At 42.0% G+C, this 12,798-nt stretch overlaps 1 pseudogene across 1 annotated transcript in view; it reads right to left on the bottom strand.

Annotated features, from left to right (window-relative positions):
• LOC311080071 (NACHT, LRR and PYD domains-containing protein 3-like) overlaps positions 1 to 12,798 on the bottom strand; it is a 55,879-nt pseudogene that overhangs the window by 41,190 nt on the left and 1,891 nt on the right. Inside the window, exons 2-4 of the transcript XR_014609605.1 lie at positions 11,880 to 12,332; positions 6,734 to 6,844; positions 3,724 to 5,636 (exon numbers count right to left, since the gene is read on the bottom strand). The product of XR_014609605.1 is annotated as an NACHT, LRR and PYD domains-containing protein 3-like (transcript). The remainder of the gene's footprint in view (positions 1 to 3,723; positions 5,637 to 6,733; positions 6,845 to 11,879; positions 12,333 to 12,798) is intronic.

Below are 12,798 nucleotides of genomic sequence, written 5' to 3'. Positions count from 1 at the left end.
CAAGCCTGGGTGAAAGGCTGGGAAAAAGGCTGTTTTTGTAACATATGAAATATGATTTTCTTTTTTTTTTTTTTCTTTTTTTATTTTTTATTGCAGATTAACAAAACAGTAACATATACAAGGTAAGAAATCATTGACATAAATACAGAAGCGAGGGAGGAACAGAAACAGAATAACAACAACGAAAGAAAAAGAGAGAAAAAAAAAAAGAAAAAAAAAAAGACAGCTCAATCTCATTGTTGATATTTATAATCAATAATAATATATCAATATTAGTGGTGTTATTATTATCGATGATAATAATAATCATAACAATAGTAATAGTGTTAGTTTTAGTGATTTATAAAAAAAAATATATATATATATATATATATATATTAAAAATAAATAAATAGTAAATAGTAATGATAGTATTAGTGACAGTAATAATAATAACAATAACAATACATTAAGATCAGTCCATAAGTTATTGTATATTTGCTCTAAACTCTAGGTCAGGGGCTGATCCACAACTGCCAGTGAGCACAACCAGCATGTCCCCCCGACATAGACACCTCTCCTTGATCCGACAATCCAATCCCCTCCCCCCCCCCCCCACCGCCACCAGTGACACCCGGCCACAGCAATTAATCCTCTATGCTCCATTGAGTCTTCCTCCAATAAGTATGCTGGGGCACCATATCAGGCACCACCATACCAAGCTCCCTTAGTCTGGTTGTGACCTGACATAACCAAATGTTATTAGTGGTTGGCCCTCTTGTCCCAATTGGTTTTTTTTTTTTTTTTTTTTTTTTTTCAAAAGACAGGTTACAATCGAGTATAACACCCAGGTCTTTTACTGTAGAGGATAAAGTAACAGGACATCCTACGATGTTAAAGTTGTATTGTGAAAGGTTTTGTGGGCGGTTTTTTGAACCGATAAGTATTACCTCTGTCTTGTCAGGATTTAATAAAAGAAAATTACGCGTCATCCAATCTTTTATATCTTTAACACACTCTGTCAATTTGGATAATTTAGCGTTTTCATCCGGCCGTGATGAAATATATATTTGAGTGTCATCAGCATAACAATGGAAACTAATTCCATGTTTCCTTATAATATTTCCAAGTGGCATCATATATATTGAGAATAATAGAGGGCCCAACACAGATCCCTGCGGCACTCCATAGTTTACTGAAGTTATGATCGATTTTTCTCCATTCAAATAGACAAAATGGTAGCGGCCTGTGTCTTCGGACAGGATGATCGCCACCGAGCCTGTTCACGTCACATCTGCCGAGCCTGTGTCTTCGGACAAGATGGCCGCCGCCGAGCCTGGGTCTTCGGACAAGATGGCCGCTGCCGAGCCGGATCCAGTGTCTGCGGACAAGAGGGTCTTTGTCGAGACTGTTCACGTCACATCTGCCGAGCCTGTGTCTTCGGACAAGATGGCCGCCGCTGAGCCTGTGTCTTCGGAGAGGATTATCACCGCCGAGCCGGCGTCAGTTCCTGAGCCGTTGGTGTCTGTTTCTGAGCCGGTGGTGTCTGTTCCAGAGCCGGTGGTGTCTGTTCCTGAGCCGGTGGTGTCTGTTCCTGAGCCGGTGGTGTCTGTTCCTGAGCCGGAGGTGTCTGTTCCTGAGCCGGTGGTGTCTGTTCCTGAGCCGGAGGTGTCTGTTCCTGAGCCGGTGGTGTCTCTTCCTGAGCCGGTGGTGTCTGTTCCTGAGCCGGTGGTGTCTGTTTCTGAGCCAGTGGTGTCTGCTCCTGAGCCGGTGGTGTCTGTTCCAGTTCCTGAGCCGGTGGTGTCTGTTCCAGTTCCTGAGCCAGTGTCTGTTCCAGTTCCTGAGCCGGTGGTGTCTGTTCCAGTTCCTGAGCCGGTGTCTGTTCCTGTGCCATGGCTGCCCGAGGGGTCGTCTCCGCCGTGGCCGCCTGAGGGGTCGTCTCCGCCCTGGTCGCCCGAGGGGTCGTCTCCGCCCTGGCCGCCCGAGGGGTCGTCTCCGCCGTGGCCACCCGAGGGAGAGTCTCTGCCCTGGCCGCCCGAGGGAGAGTCTCCGTCCTGGCCGCCCGATGGACTGTTGTCTCCGCCCTGGCCGCCAGATGGACTGTCACTCCCTGTCCCCGTTTCCCTCCATGGACCTGGCCCCCCATCCCTCCCCCTGATCCTCCACCAGTCCACCTCCCGCCTGGACTCTTGTTTTGTTTATCACGTCTTGGAGCGTCTGGTAGCCGCTCCGTAGAGGGGGGGTTATGTCACAGTGTTTGGTTTGTGTTCCCTGGGTAACCACTAGATGTCCTCCTTCCCCACGGTGTCTGGCACTTTCTGAACTACATTCCCCACGATTCTTGTCTCATCTTTGCACTCAGCTGTCCCTTATCACTGATCATTGCACCCAATTTCCCATTATCATTGTCGTTTCCCTGTGTGTGGAGTCCTTGCAATTATCACGCCACTTCCGAGTTCTGTTCTTGCCTGTTTTTCGTATGTCTTTTTATGTTGAATTGCTATCTTGGTTTTGACCCCTGCATGGACTGTTTCTGAGTAATGGATTACCCTCATTAAAGATACATATTGCAATTGGATCTTCTCTCTGTTTCCTATGTGTGGATCGTTGTCGATTGTCGAGTTCACGCGCATAGGTTTAGTTACCTATGATCACGCGCGTGAACTCGGCAATCGACTACTTTGGACTTCAACCGAAAGCAGGATGTAAATACAGGTATTTGCGCTGGCTTAAATAACATCATTTTTATCCATATCTTTCACATCTACTGCAGTCAGATTCACTCGTGTTCACTCTGAAGGAATCACTCACATGACCTGTGCACTTGTAATGACACATCAAGGATGTTAAGAGGCTAAAAGCAGGTTTAAATATTGCCCCATTGAAGTCAACAGGGTGCAAATTTTAAAAAGAGGATAACACGGTGTAGGCAACACCGATTTTTGTCATTGTTCTCTGTATTGACAGCACTCCAAATTGACAAAAAAATGTTAAATGTTAAAATTGACCTGAGTTCTCCTTTAAGGCCTGGACTAGCAGGCTCAGTTTCTGGGCAATTCTGGTCCTGGAGTACCCACAGCACTGCACATTTTCAAATTCAACTCATCAGCTAGTTAGTAAAGACTCCAAGACCTCTATATGTGTGTTAGATAAGATAGACATAAAAAATGTACAGTGCTGGGATTGAAAACCACTGACCTAAATCAAGATATTTCTTATTCTAATTAAGCCTCTCCACAACCAGATATACTGTATGAGGTAGCGTGATTTTAAAAGTGTGATTTCTAGACCAGAAAAAGTCAGGTAATTTAAATAAAAACCTAAAAACCAAAAATTGGGCATTTTTATTGGGTAGAGAAAAATATTTTACTAAAAATACTTAATCCTTATCCAGTAAATCATGAACGATGGAAAGTCATGTAAATTAATTGGTTAAAAAGACTGTAATCATCTATGAAAATCAATTAAAATAAAAAGCAAAAAAAGACTGTAATCCCTGAGAACATTTAGCTTTTAAAACTTCTGGAATTCAGAAATGCAATTACTGAGATATTAATTATAATTACAAAATGTATATATATTAAATATTTTAATCAGTGTACACTTCAAATTTATGTAAATAAATAAAAATATATATTTTTAAATTATCATTACAGTGCATTTACCAGAGGAAATCTATAATTATGGGGGTATTATGTTCATATTTCAATTCAGTTGATATTATGTTCATATTTTCACACTCACAGAGCTTTTCTGCAGTTCCTCAGAGCAGGTAACAGTCTCCTTCGACCCTCTTGTGATGATGTGATGCTGTACTTTTTAAGGTCAAACTCATCCATCACCTCCTCTGACATCAGGATCATGTTTGCCAAAGTTGAACATTGTGCAAGAGAAAGAGGTTTGTCGTTTGTTCCAGATTTTAAAAATGCCTGCATTTCTTCAACAATAGAATTATTCTTCATCTCAATCAAGCAATGCGACAGATTCATCCATCTTTCAGGGCTGATATTGTTTTTTTGACCTCGTTTGAGGTTGTGGATTATTGTCTTGATGCTCTTTGGGTTGTTCTTTGTGTGAATCAGCAGATTCTGTAAGAGTCTCTGATTGGACTCCAGTGAGATGCCATGAAGGAATCGAAGGAAAAGATCCAGGTGTCCATTTTTACTCTTCAAGGCTTTATTCACTGCTCCCTTCAGAAACACATCCAGAGAAACAATCTTACACCGAGTTCTGGACATTCCAGTCAGGAACATTTTCAGAACTTCACTGTTCTTGTGTAAATAACAGTAAAACACATACAGTGCTGCAAAAAACTCCTGAAAGCTGAGATGTACAAAGCTGTAAACTTCCAGTGATAAATCACAGATTCCTCCCTAAAGATCTCAGTGCAAATCCCAGAATACACTGAGGCGTCAGTGACGTCTATGCCGCTCTCAATCAGGTCCTCCTCATAGAACATCACATTGCCCTTCATCAGCTGATTGAAAGCCAGTTCAGCAAGTTTCACAATCACTTCTCTGTTGGACTGCAGGAGTTTCTCTGGATCTCTCTCTTCATACTTCTGGTTCCTCATACTAGTTTGAATGAGGAGGAAGTGTATGTACATTTCAGTCAGAGTTTGAGGGATTTCTGCACTGAGATCTTGTTTCAGGATGTTTTGAAGCACAGTGGCTGAGATCCAGCAGAAGACGGGTATGTGACACATGATGTGGAGGCTTCTTGCTCTTCTGATGTGTGAGATAATTCTGCTGGCTTGATGCTCATCACTGCTTCTCTTCCTGAAATATTCCTCCTTCTGAGGGTCATTGAATCCCTGAATTTCTGTCACACGCTTGATGTAGTTTGAGGGGATCTGATTGGCTGCTGCTGGTCTGGTGGTGATCTAGATGAGAGCAGAGGGAACCAGATCTCCTTTCATGAGGTTTGACATCAACACACCCACTGATGAAGACTCAGTCACATCAGAAACTTTCTCACTGTCTGAAAACATCAGCGTAATTCTGCTTTCATCCAGACCATCAAAGATGAACACAACTGTACATTCATCATAAATCTTTGAGTCCAGATCTTGAAGATCAGGATGAAAGTCCAGCAGAAGTCTGTGAAGACTGTACTGATGATCTTTAATCAAGTTCAGCTCTCTAAATGGAAGAACAAACATGAAATCTACATCCTGATTGGCTTTTCCCTCGGCCCAGTCCAGAATGAACTTCTGCACAGAGACGGTTTTTCCAATTCCAGCGATGCCTGTAGTAAGAACAGTCTTGATTTTGTCCTTCTCTCTTCTCTTCTCCTCATATCCTAGTTCAGATGAAGGATCAAAGATGTCATTGCAGTTGATTGGATTGTCCTGAAGGGTCTTGTAACTTTTCTCCATCTGTAACACCTCATGTTCTTCATTCACTCCTTCACTCTCTCCCTCTATGATGTACAGCTGTGTGTAAATCCTGTTCAGGAGGGTCTGATTCTCTTGTAGTTTGATTCCCTCAAATAAGCTCTCATACTTGTTCTTCATGCTGGTTTTGTGCCGGCCTTTGACTCTCTGAAGATCATCATGCACTGGCTGGTGAGAATCGAGCTGCAGGGCTGCTTCTGTGTCATGATGACTGATGTGTTTCTGACAGGACACATCTCTGATCTGGTCAGCTCTCCCACCACTGAAAACACATTAACTTAACAGAGACACAAAAACAAACAGAGAAGACTTTCTTTGTGAACAAAGAAAAATATTTAAGTAGGTTTAATATGAAAATCATACCACATGTAGAAATAAATTTACATGTAGATGGAGACTGATGACAGATGATATATTATAAAAGAGACTGCAAACTAGAGGTCTACACAGAGCACCCGAGATCCTATTTATTTTAAATGGTCAGCCGGGTCCGGGTCAGGTCCCAATCTATTACTTTGGATCCCGGGTCAGTCAGTACTGCTTGTGTGTTTTTTGTAACTTGCAACTTGTAAAATTAGGATAAGAAAAGTGTGAGCCGGGAAATAAGGTTAAATAAAAAACACAAATTGCGTTAAAAAGCTCTTCAGGTTGCTATGACAACCAGAGCTTCTGCAGTGACACAATGATTTTACCAATTGACGATTAGCTCTTTTAATTAAAAGGCAGGACTTATTCCGCCAAGCCGCACTTTACACTTTCTCCCATTTTTATAATAATATGAATGAACCGTCTTGTTTAATCTTAAATTTTTGGTGGTTAGACTCGGTGTAGAGAGAACAGAGATGATAGCAAATAAATTATGCTAATGTCAGCGGCCATGGCACTGAATGAGCAATCGTTATTACAGTTCAAAAGGGCAAACAGTCAAAGTTATTGTGCGAGTTAACTCAAGTCGAAATGTAAATCTGCAAAGTCGCATTTGTCATCCGTCACTGTGACATCAATTGGACTTTTGAAGCTGAAATAATGAGCCATTCGCCACGACAACCAGTTTGGGATCCACTGATTTTATTTATTCCTAGCCAGAATTTTCTTGTTTCAGTTTTTATCAAGATTAAAAGGATAACTCATTTAAAGGATAACTGTCAATATAACACTGATGCAACACATTTAACAAAAATCATTCCTGTGTAAATGGAGGTCTAACAGAGAAATGACAGAGAGAAGCATTAAAAAAAAAAACACTATAACAAAGACACTTTAACAAAGTGAAAGGATTCCTTTCCTTCCACTAGTTTGTTAGTTAACATTTGTGCATTCTGTGTTCATGTATCTCTCACTCTCCATGATGATACTCACACAGGGTCAAAGGTCACTGCTCCATCACTGAATTCTGGGGGCTCTTGCCTCTTCACGGACACACAATTGGATCCTGGAGAAGCTGCTCTCTTTCTCTTCCTGTTGTTGATACTGAGAGAAAAAAAAAGAAAAGAAAAAAAACTAACATTGGGCAATAGTACTATAATTTATAGAGAATGTGTATTATGCATAGTTTTACAGAGAAAACATGTTTTATTAATGGTAGGGTAAACAGGGCTAAAGGACCACCGGGGTAAAAGGTGCATTTGATTTTATTCTCCTCTAAACCACTAGATGGCACAAAAAAACAAAACATCCATGTTTCAAGATGCACATGGAAATTTGGCTGATCCTTCATGTGATCGTGCAGGCAGCAGTGCAAAGTTGATTCTATGCTAAATTTATTTAATATTTAATTGTTTTTAAAGCGTTATTGATTTAATTAGCCATCGAGAATCGCTAAAATGATTGAATATATTTTTTGGGGAAAATATTCCCCAACCAGCGTTTAAAAAAGTTGCAATCCACCTCCAGTGTTTTTGATCATTTTCACAAATTTCATGGCCCCCAGAATATTTTGTTGTATGAATATCCAAGCATGCAATTTATCAAAAGAAAAAACAGACCATTTGCTTTTAAACAAACAAAAAACATTTATTCTAGCTTTAGTTTATCAACACTTGAATGTGGGTCTCTTCCAGAGGACTCCAGCAGCAACATCATTCATCTGAACCTCAAAGAATATTGACTTTAACCAAAATAACTAAGCTGTTTTGTGCCTATAGGAGACAAACATTATCTGTTAAGCTGATTTTAAACAATTTATATTGCAAAACAATATCACTTAAATAAACACTTTCATTGCAAGTGCCTCACCGTAATCCCAATTTTTTGCTTTTTGCAATGAAAAAGAGGGATGGATCAAGATTTGTATTTGCTCTATGCTGAAATAACATTGAACATGTTTGGATTTGGTAGACGGTACTTGGTCTGAGAAGTTTGAGAACCTCTGATACTGTTTTTTTGACATTCCTCCTGAGTTAGTGACATCACCAACCCTAAAATGTACATGAATGGCCCCTGGGAATGCCATTTATAGATTAACATGACAGAATATGCTAATCAATGACTAGAAGATAACTACACATAAGCTACCTAAAAATCATCAACTAACCATTCAGAAACGTCCTGTTGCTTCTACATGTTGACACTTCTTCTTGAGTCTCTCCATCATTGTTTGACTTTGGTTTGAACATAAAAGGTTAAAAGTTTTTTAAATTTCCAGTGCATGTCTGTGTGAGGTAAAAGGACACAAGTTGTTGTAGCTCCGCCCCCTGTGCCGGGAGCAGCAGCTCATTTGCATTTAAAGGGACAGACACAAATGGTGGGTTTTTGCTCACCCTCAAAAAGTGACAATATTAACATGATATAAAAAAATATCTGTGGAGTATTTTGAGCTAAAACTTCACATACACACTCTGGGGACATCAAAGACTTATTTTACATCTTGTGAAAAGGGCATTATACCACCCCTTTAAACCGATAATTCCATAATTACAAACATTCTATTAACCCTCTTCACAAAAAAAGGAACATTTCTAAACTATAATTACTAACAGAGCATTAAATATATGTATTAATGTAAAATAGTGTCAATTAAATAACATAAATCATGTTTTTTTATATTGTGCATTCCAAATAATATCAATCAAACTGAAGGCGGGTTGTTTTAAGTAATAATAACTAAAACAAATACAGGTAACTTACAAAATTAAAGTTCAATGAAATTGTTTTTATATATATATATATATATATATATATATATATATATATATATATATATATATATATATATATGCCTCCCCTTCCTATTGACTGACCAAGCGTTGTTTTAGAAAACGCTGCTATAGCCGCCACATAGACTTTGAGCGTGGAAGGGGTCCTGCCCTTATCCAGTAGCTCTTGTAGGAAGGAGAGAACCTCCGTCACCCCGCAATCTAGGGGTGAAATGCCCCGAGCTGTGCACCAGCCGGAAAACACCAACCACTTTGAGGAATAAAGCCGTCGAGTAGACGGAGCTCTAGCCTGAGTGATAGTGTTTAACACTCCCTCTGGGAGGTCAGCGGGTACCCGTTGATAGTCCACACATGAAGGCACCACAGCTCCCGGTGAGGATGCCCCTCCTCACTGGCACTGGCCACGGGACAGTGTCCGCTAGCTGCATCAGAACTGGGAACCACGGTTGGTTCTTCCAGAGCGGCGCTACGAGCAGCACTGAGCATCCCTCTTCCCTGATCCGTTCTATCACCTGAGGCAGGAGAGAGACTGGGGGAAAAGCATAGAGCGGGCAGCGCGGCCACGTTTGGGCCAGCGCGTTCCTGCTCTTGGAGAAAAATTCCGGACAGTGAGCGTTTTCGTGAGACGCGAACAGGTCCACTTTCGCTCTGCCGAACCTCTCCCACAACAGTTCAACTGTATGTGGGTGTAGAGACCATTCGCCCGCTGGAACGTTGTTCCTGGACAGCCTGCCTGGCCCCAAATTCTGCAGCCCAGGCACGTGCACCGCTCTCAGCGAGCGCAGGTTGCGCTGAGCCCATACCAGAAGGCGTTCTGCCAACCTGTATAAGTTTCGGGATCTGAGACCGCCCTGGCGATTTATGTAGGACACCACCGACATGTTGTCCGAGTGGACCAAGACGTGGTGACCCTTTATTTGAGGACGAAAACGCGCCAGCGTGTTGTCCACTGCCAACATTTCCAGGCAGTTTATATGTTGAAGCTTCTCCCGTTCTGACCATTGGCCGAAGAACGGTCTGCCCTTGAGCAGCGCTCCCCATCCCGAGGTGGAGGCGTCTGTTGACACCACTTTCATCCTCGAGGAAGTCCCCAGGCTTACACCTGATTGGTACCAGTTGTTCGCTTTCCAAGGTTTCAGAGCTAAAATGCAAGTCTGATCGACCTTGAGATGAAGCAGACCGGACGCCCACGCTCGGCCCGGTACTCGCGCTTTTAGCCAGAACGGCAGAGGGCGCATGCGGAGCAAGCCCAGCTGGAGAACTGATGCCCAGCGGTGGAGAAAGCGAGCGGTCCGCGAGCAGAAGGCGCGAGATCCACAGAGCTCGCCCAATCCTCACTGCCCGACGCCAGCAGAGAGCAGGTGTCATCCTCCCCAGACGCGGCTTTCAAATCATCCTCCTCAATAGAAGCGGCGACGGACCGCGGCCGCTGTCCAACAGGAAGTGACTCGACCAAAGCTTTGGCGGGCTGGAGAAGGTTCCGGGACCTGGGAAGGTTCCGCTGAGCACGGTGCTTTTTACGGCGCGGCACCTCAGCGGGCGGAAGTGCAGGCTCGGAGAAAGCTGCCAGGCGAGTCCTCAGAGTCGCCATAGGCAGTAGCTCGCAGTGAAGGCAGCCGCCGTCAGCGAGCGCGAGCGCTGCGTGATCTTCACCCAGGCAGGAAACGCAGATAACATGGCGGTCCCCGTTGCTGAGTGGGGCTCTGCACGAGCCGCATGAAGGCATCTTGAAAAAGACGCGAGCTCTTTTAGAGTGTGTGTCGCGCCGGTGAACACACACTCACAGAACAGAGAGTGAAAAGGATATAGGCGCCGGATAGTGCAGCGGGAACGGCAGTAGAAGGCGGCGTGGCCAGCGGCTTCAGATGATGGCTCGTCCCGCTGAAAGGCTTCTTCAGACGGCGCGCGGCTTCTCTCTCCGGATCCAGCGATGCGTGAGCTTCGCTGAAGAGATGAAAAAATCAGATATCAGCTGCCTCCGAGCCTTGTTTTATAGGCCTAAGCCACGCCCGTTTCGGCGGGATGTGACGCAGTGGGCGCGAAGCACCCTCATTGGATCTGACGTCACGATAGGCCTCGCTCGATAGGCTGATGCAGTTGCCGCAGAGCAGCCAATATGTGCGCGAGCTGTCTCGCCTATGCCTGCATACTGCTGCAATGCGTTTTACATTAATACAAAATTAAAGGATAATTTTTTGCCTTCAATATCTCGTGGAAAAGAGATTTTCCCCTAGCGTAAGATACTTACGCAGTACGAGAGACCTCTCGTAAGAGAACATGAACTTGCGATGCCTTGACAATGGACAATACCGGCTTTTGTGACAAAACGTGTTTAAGATTCAGAACGTGCTATATGTGGAGTATAATGCACAGAAGTCCGCAAAAAACAAAAACAAATTTTAAACGTGACGTTTATCGTTTTTTGCAAATGAACTCTTCATTTATTAACGTTGAATTAGTCAATTGCCTTTTGTCAGTTACAGTTTTTTTTTTGTCTACTTTTTTAAAACGGTCAATAAACGCACAGACAACTGGTAAAGTGAAGCAAAGAAGAAGACCAGTAAAAACAATATAAAACTAAGAATCATAACTACAATTTCTTTGAGTAGTTGATGATTATTTGATATTTTGAGGAGCTACTTTAGAATATTTTAACTGGAATGGAGGACTAGTGGAAACTTTTTCATTTTATTTACATTTAATGCAAGTTCAGTGTAAAACTTTATTTTTACTTCTGTTGTTGCTTGCTTTCACTTCAGCAATAAAACCCTATGTGTCTTTTATCAAAAGAGGCCAGTAGTCCAAAGCATTCATGAAATTAAATCCTTCAAGTTTTTAAATCACCAAATGGAGTTTGAATGTCACCTAGCGGCCATATTGGCTACTGCGCCTAAAACTCCCAGAGCATATTGATAGTTTGAGACAAATTTGAAAGACAACAATGGTTGGATTTACCACTTTTGACTTGAAGTTTTAGGTGCCCAGGCACAGGTTTTATATTAATAGAAAATAAAAATAAATGTAAAGCAGCACATTAAGTTCAGCATCCATTTAAGTTTGGATATGTAATTTTCCAATCTATGTTTAAGAATAGTGTTGCCAGGTGAGAGGCTAATGAGACTAACTAGTTATCTGGATACCAAGACTATCATCTATACATATATTCAATTTGAATACATATTTTATATAGCCTTTTTACCCTTTATTTTAAAAACTATTTGTGCACCCATACACACACTTGTGTTTGTGTGTGTTATTGTCAGTGTTGTAGTTTTTAGGGGCGATGAATATAATATCTTGTCTACGGCGCCAACAGAATCTGGACCAGCCCTGAACTGCATGATACTCACACAGGGTAAGAGGTCACAGCAGGTCCATCACTGAATTTAGGGGGATTATCCATGGAGATGTTACTCTTCATAGACACACAGCTGGATCCTGAAGATGATCCATCACTGAATTTAGGGGGATTATCCATGGAGATGTTACTCTTCATAGACACACAGCTGGATCCTGAAGATGATCCATCACTGAATTTAGGGGGATTATCCATGGAGATGTTACTCTTCATGGACACACAGCTGGATCCTGAAGATGATCCATCACTGAATTTAGGAGGATTATCCATGGAGCTGTTACTCTTCATGGACACACAGTTGGATACTGGAGATGCTGCTCTCTGAGTGTGAACAGATGCCTCATCTCTCTCCTCACATACACTCATTTTACAGGTACGGTTCTCCTCTTCATTTTACAGGAAGTTTGCTCCTTCTCTTCCTCCTTGATGAGACTTGATTCCAGACCTGCATGGACACAGATAACATGCACAAAACACATTGACACATTTAATTTAAATAGCATTTATTTTACTTTAACTTAACATCAACAGTTTTTCTCCAGTTACTGTAAATGTTGTTTTTTAGAGCAACATGTCGGCCACACTTTCAAACACAGCATCCTCGTTTAAACACTGGATTCACCTTCACTTTAATGACACTGCTGAACTCTTGCAGGTGTTTTTCACAATCCGTTTTTCGTCTCGCATTAAGCAAATATTATGTTATTTTTACACGTTTATGTGTGTATATCTGCGACTACAATTACTTCCCCCAGTCATCACTGAACACACATTACAATAGCCTATAGATTATATAAATAATTAAATTGTTTAAAGTCAACCAAAGATTTAAACATTAATTTAAACATTTAAACATTGAACTAAAATTCTCCTGTTAAAGGAAAAAAAATTGCAAGTTTAACCATTTTCGG

Source organism: Abramis brama (genome assembly GCF_963993115.1).
Source record: "Abramis brama genome assembly, chromosome: 1".
Classification (NCBI taxonomy): domain Eukaryota; kingdom Metazoa; phylum Chordata; class Actinopteri; order Cypriniformes; family Leuciscidae; genus Abramis; species Abramis brama.
The sequence above is the reverse complement of the archived record's forward strand: the minus strand, read 5'-3'. Positions and strand labels throughout refer to the sequence as shown.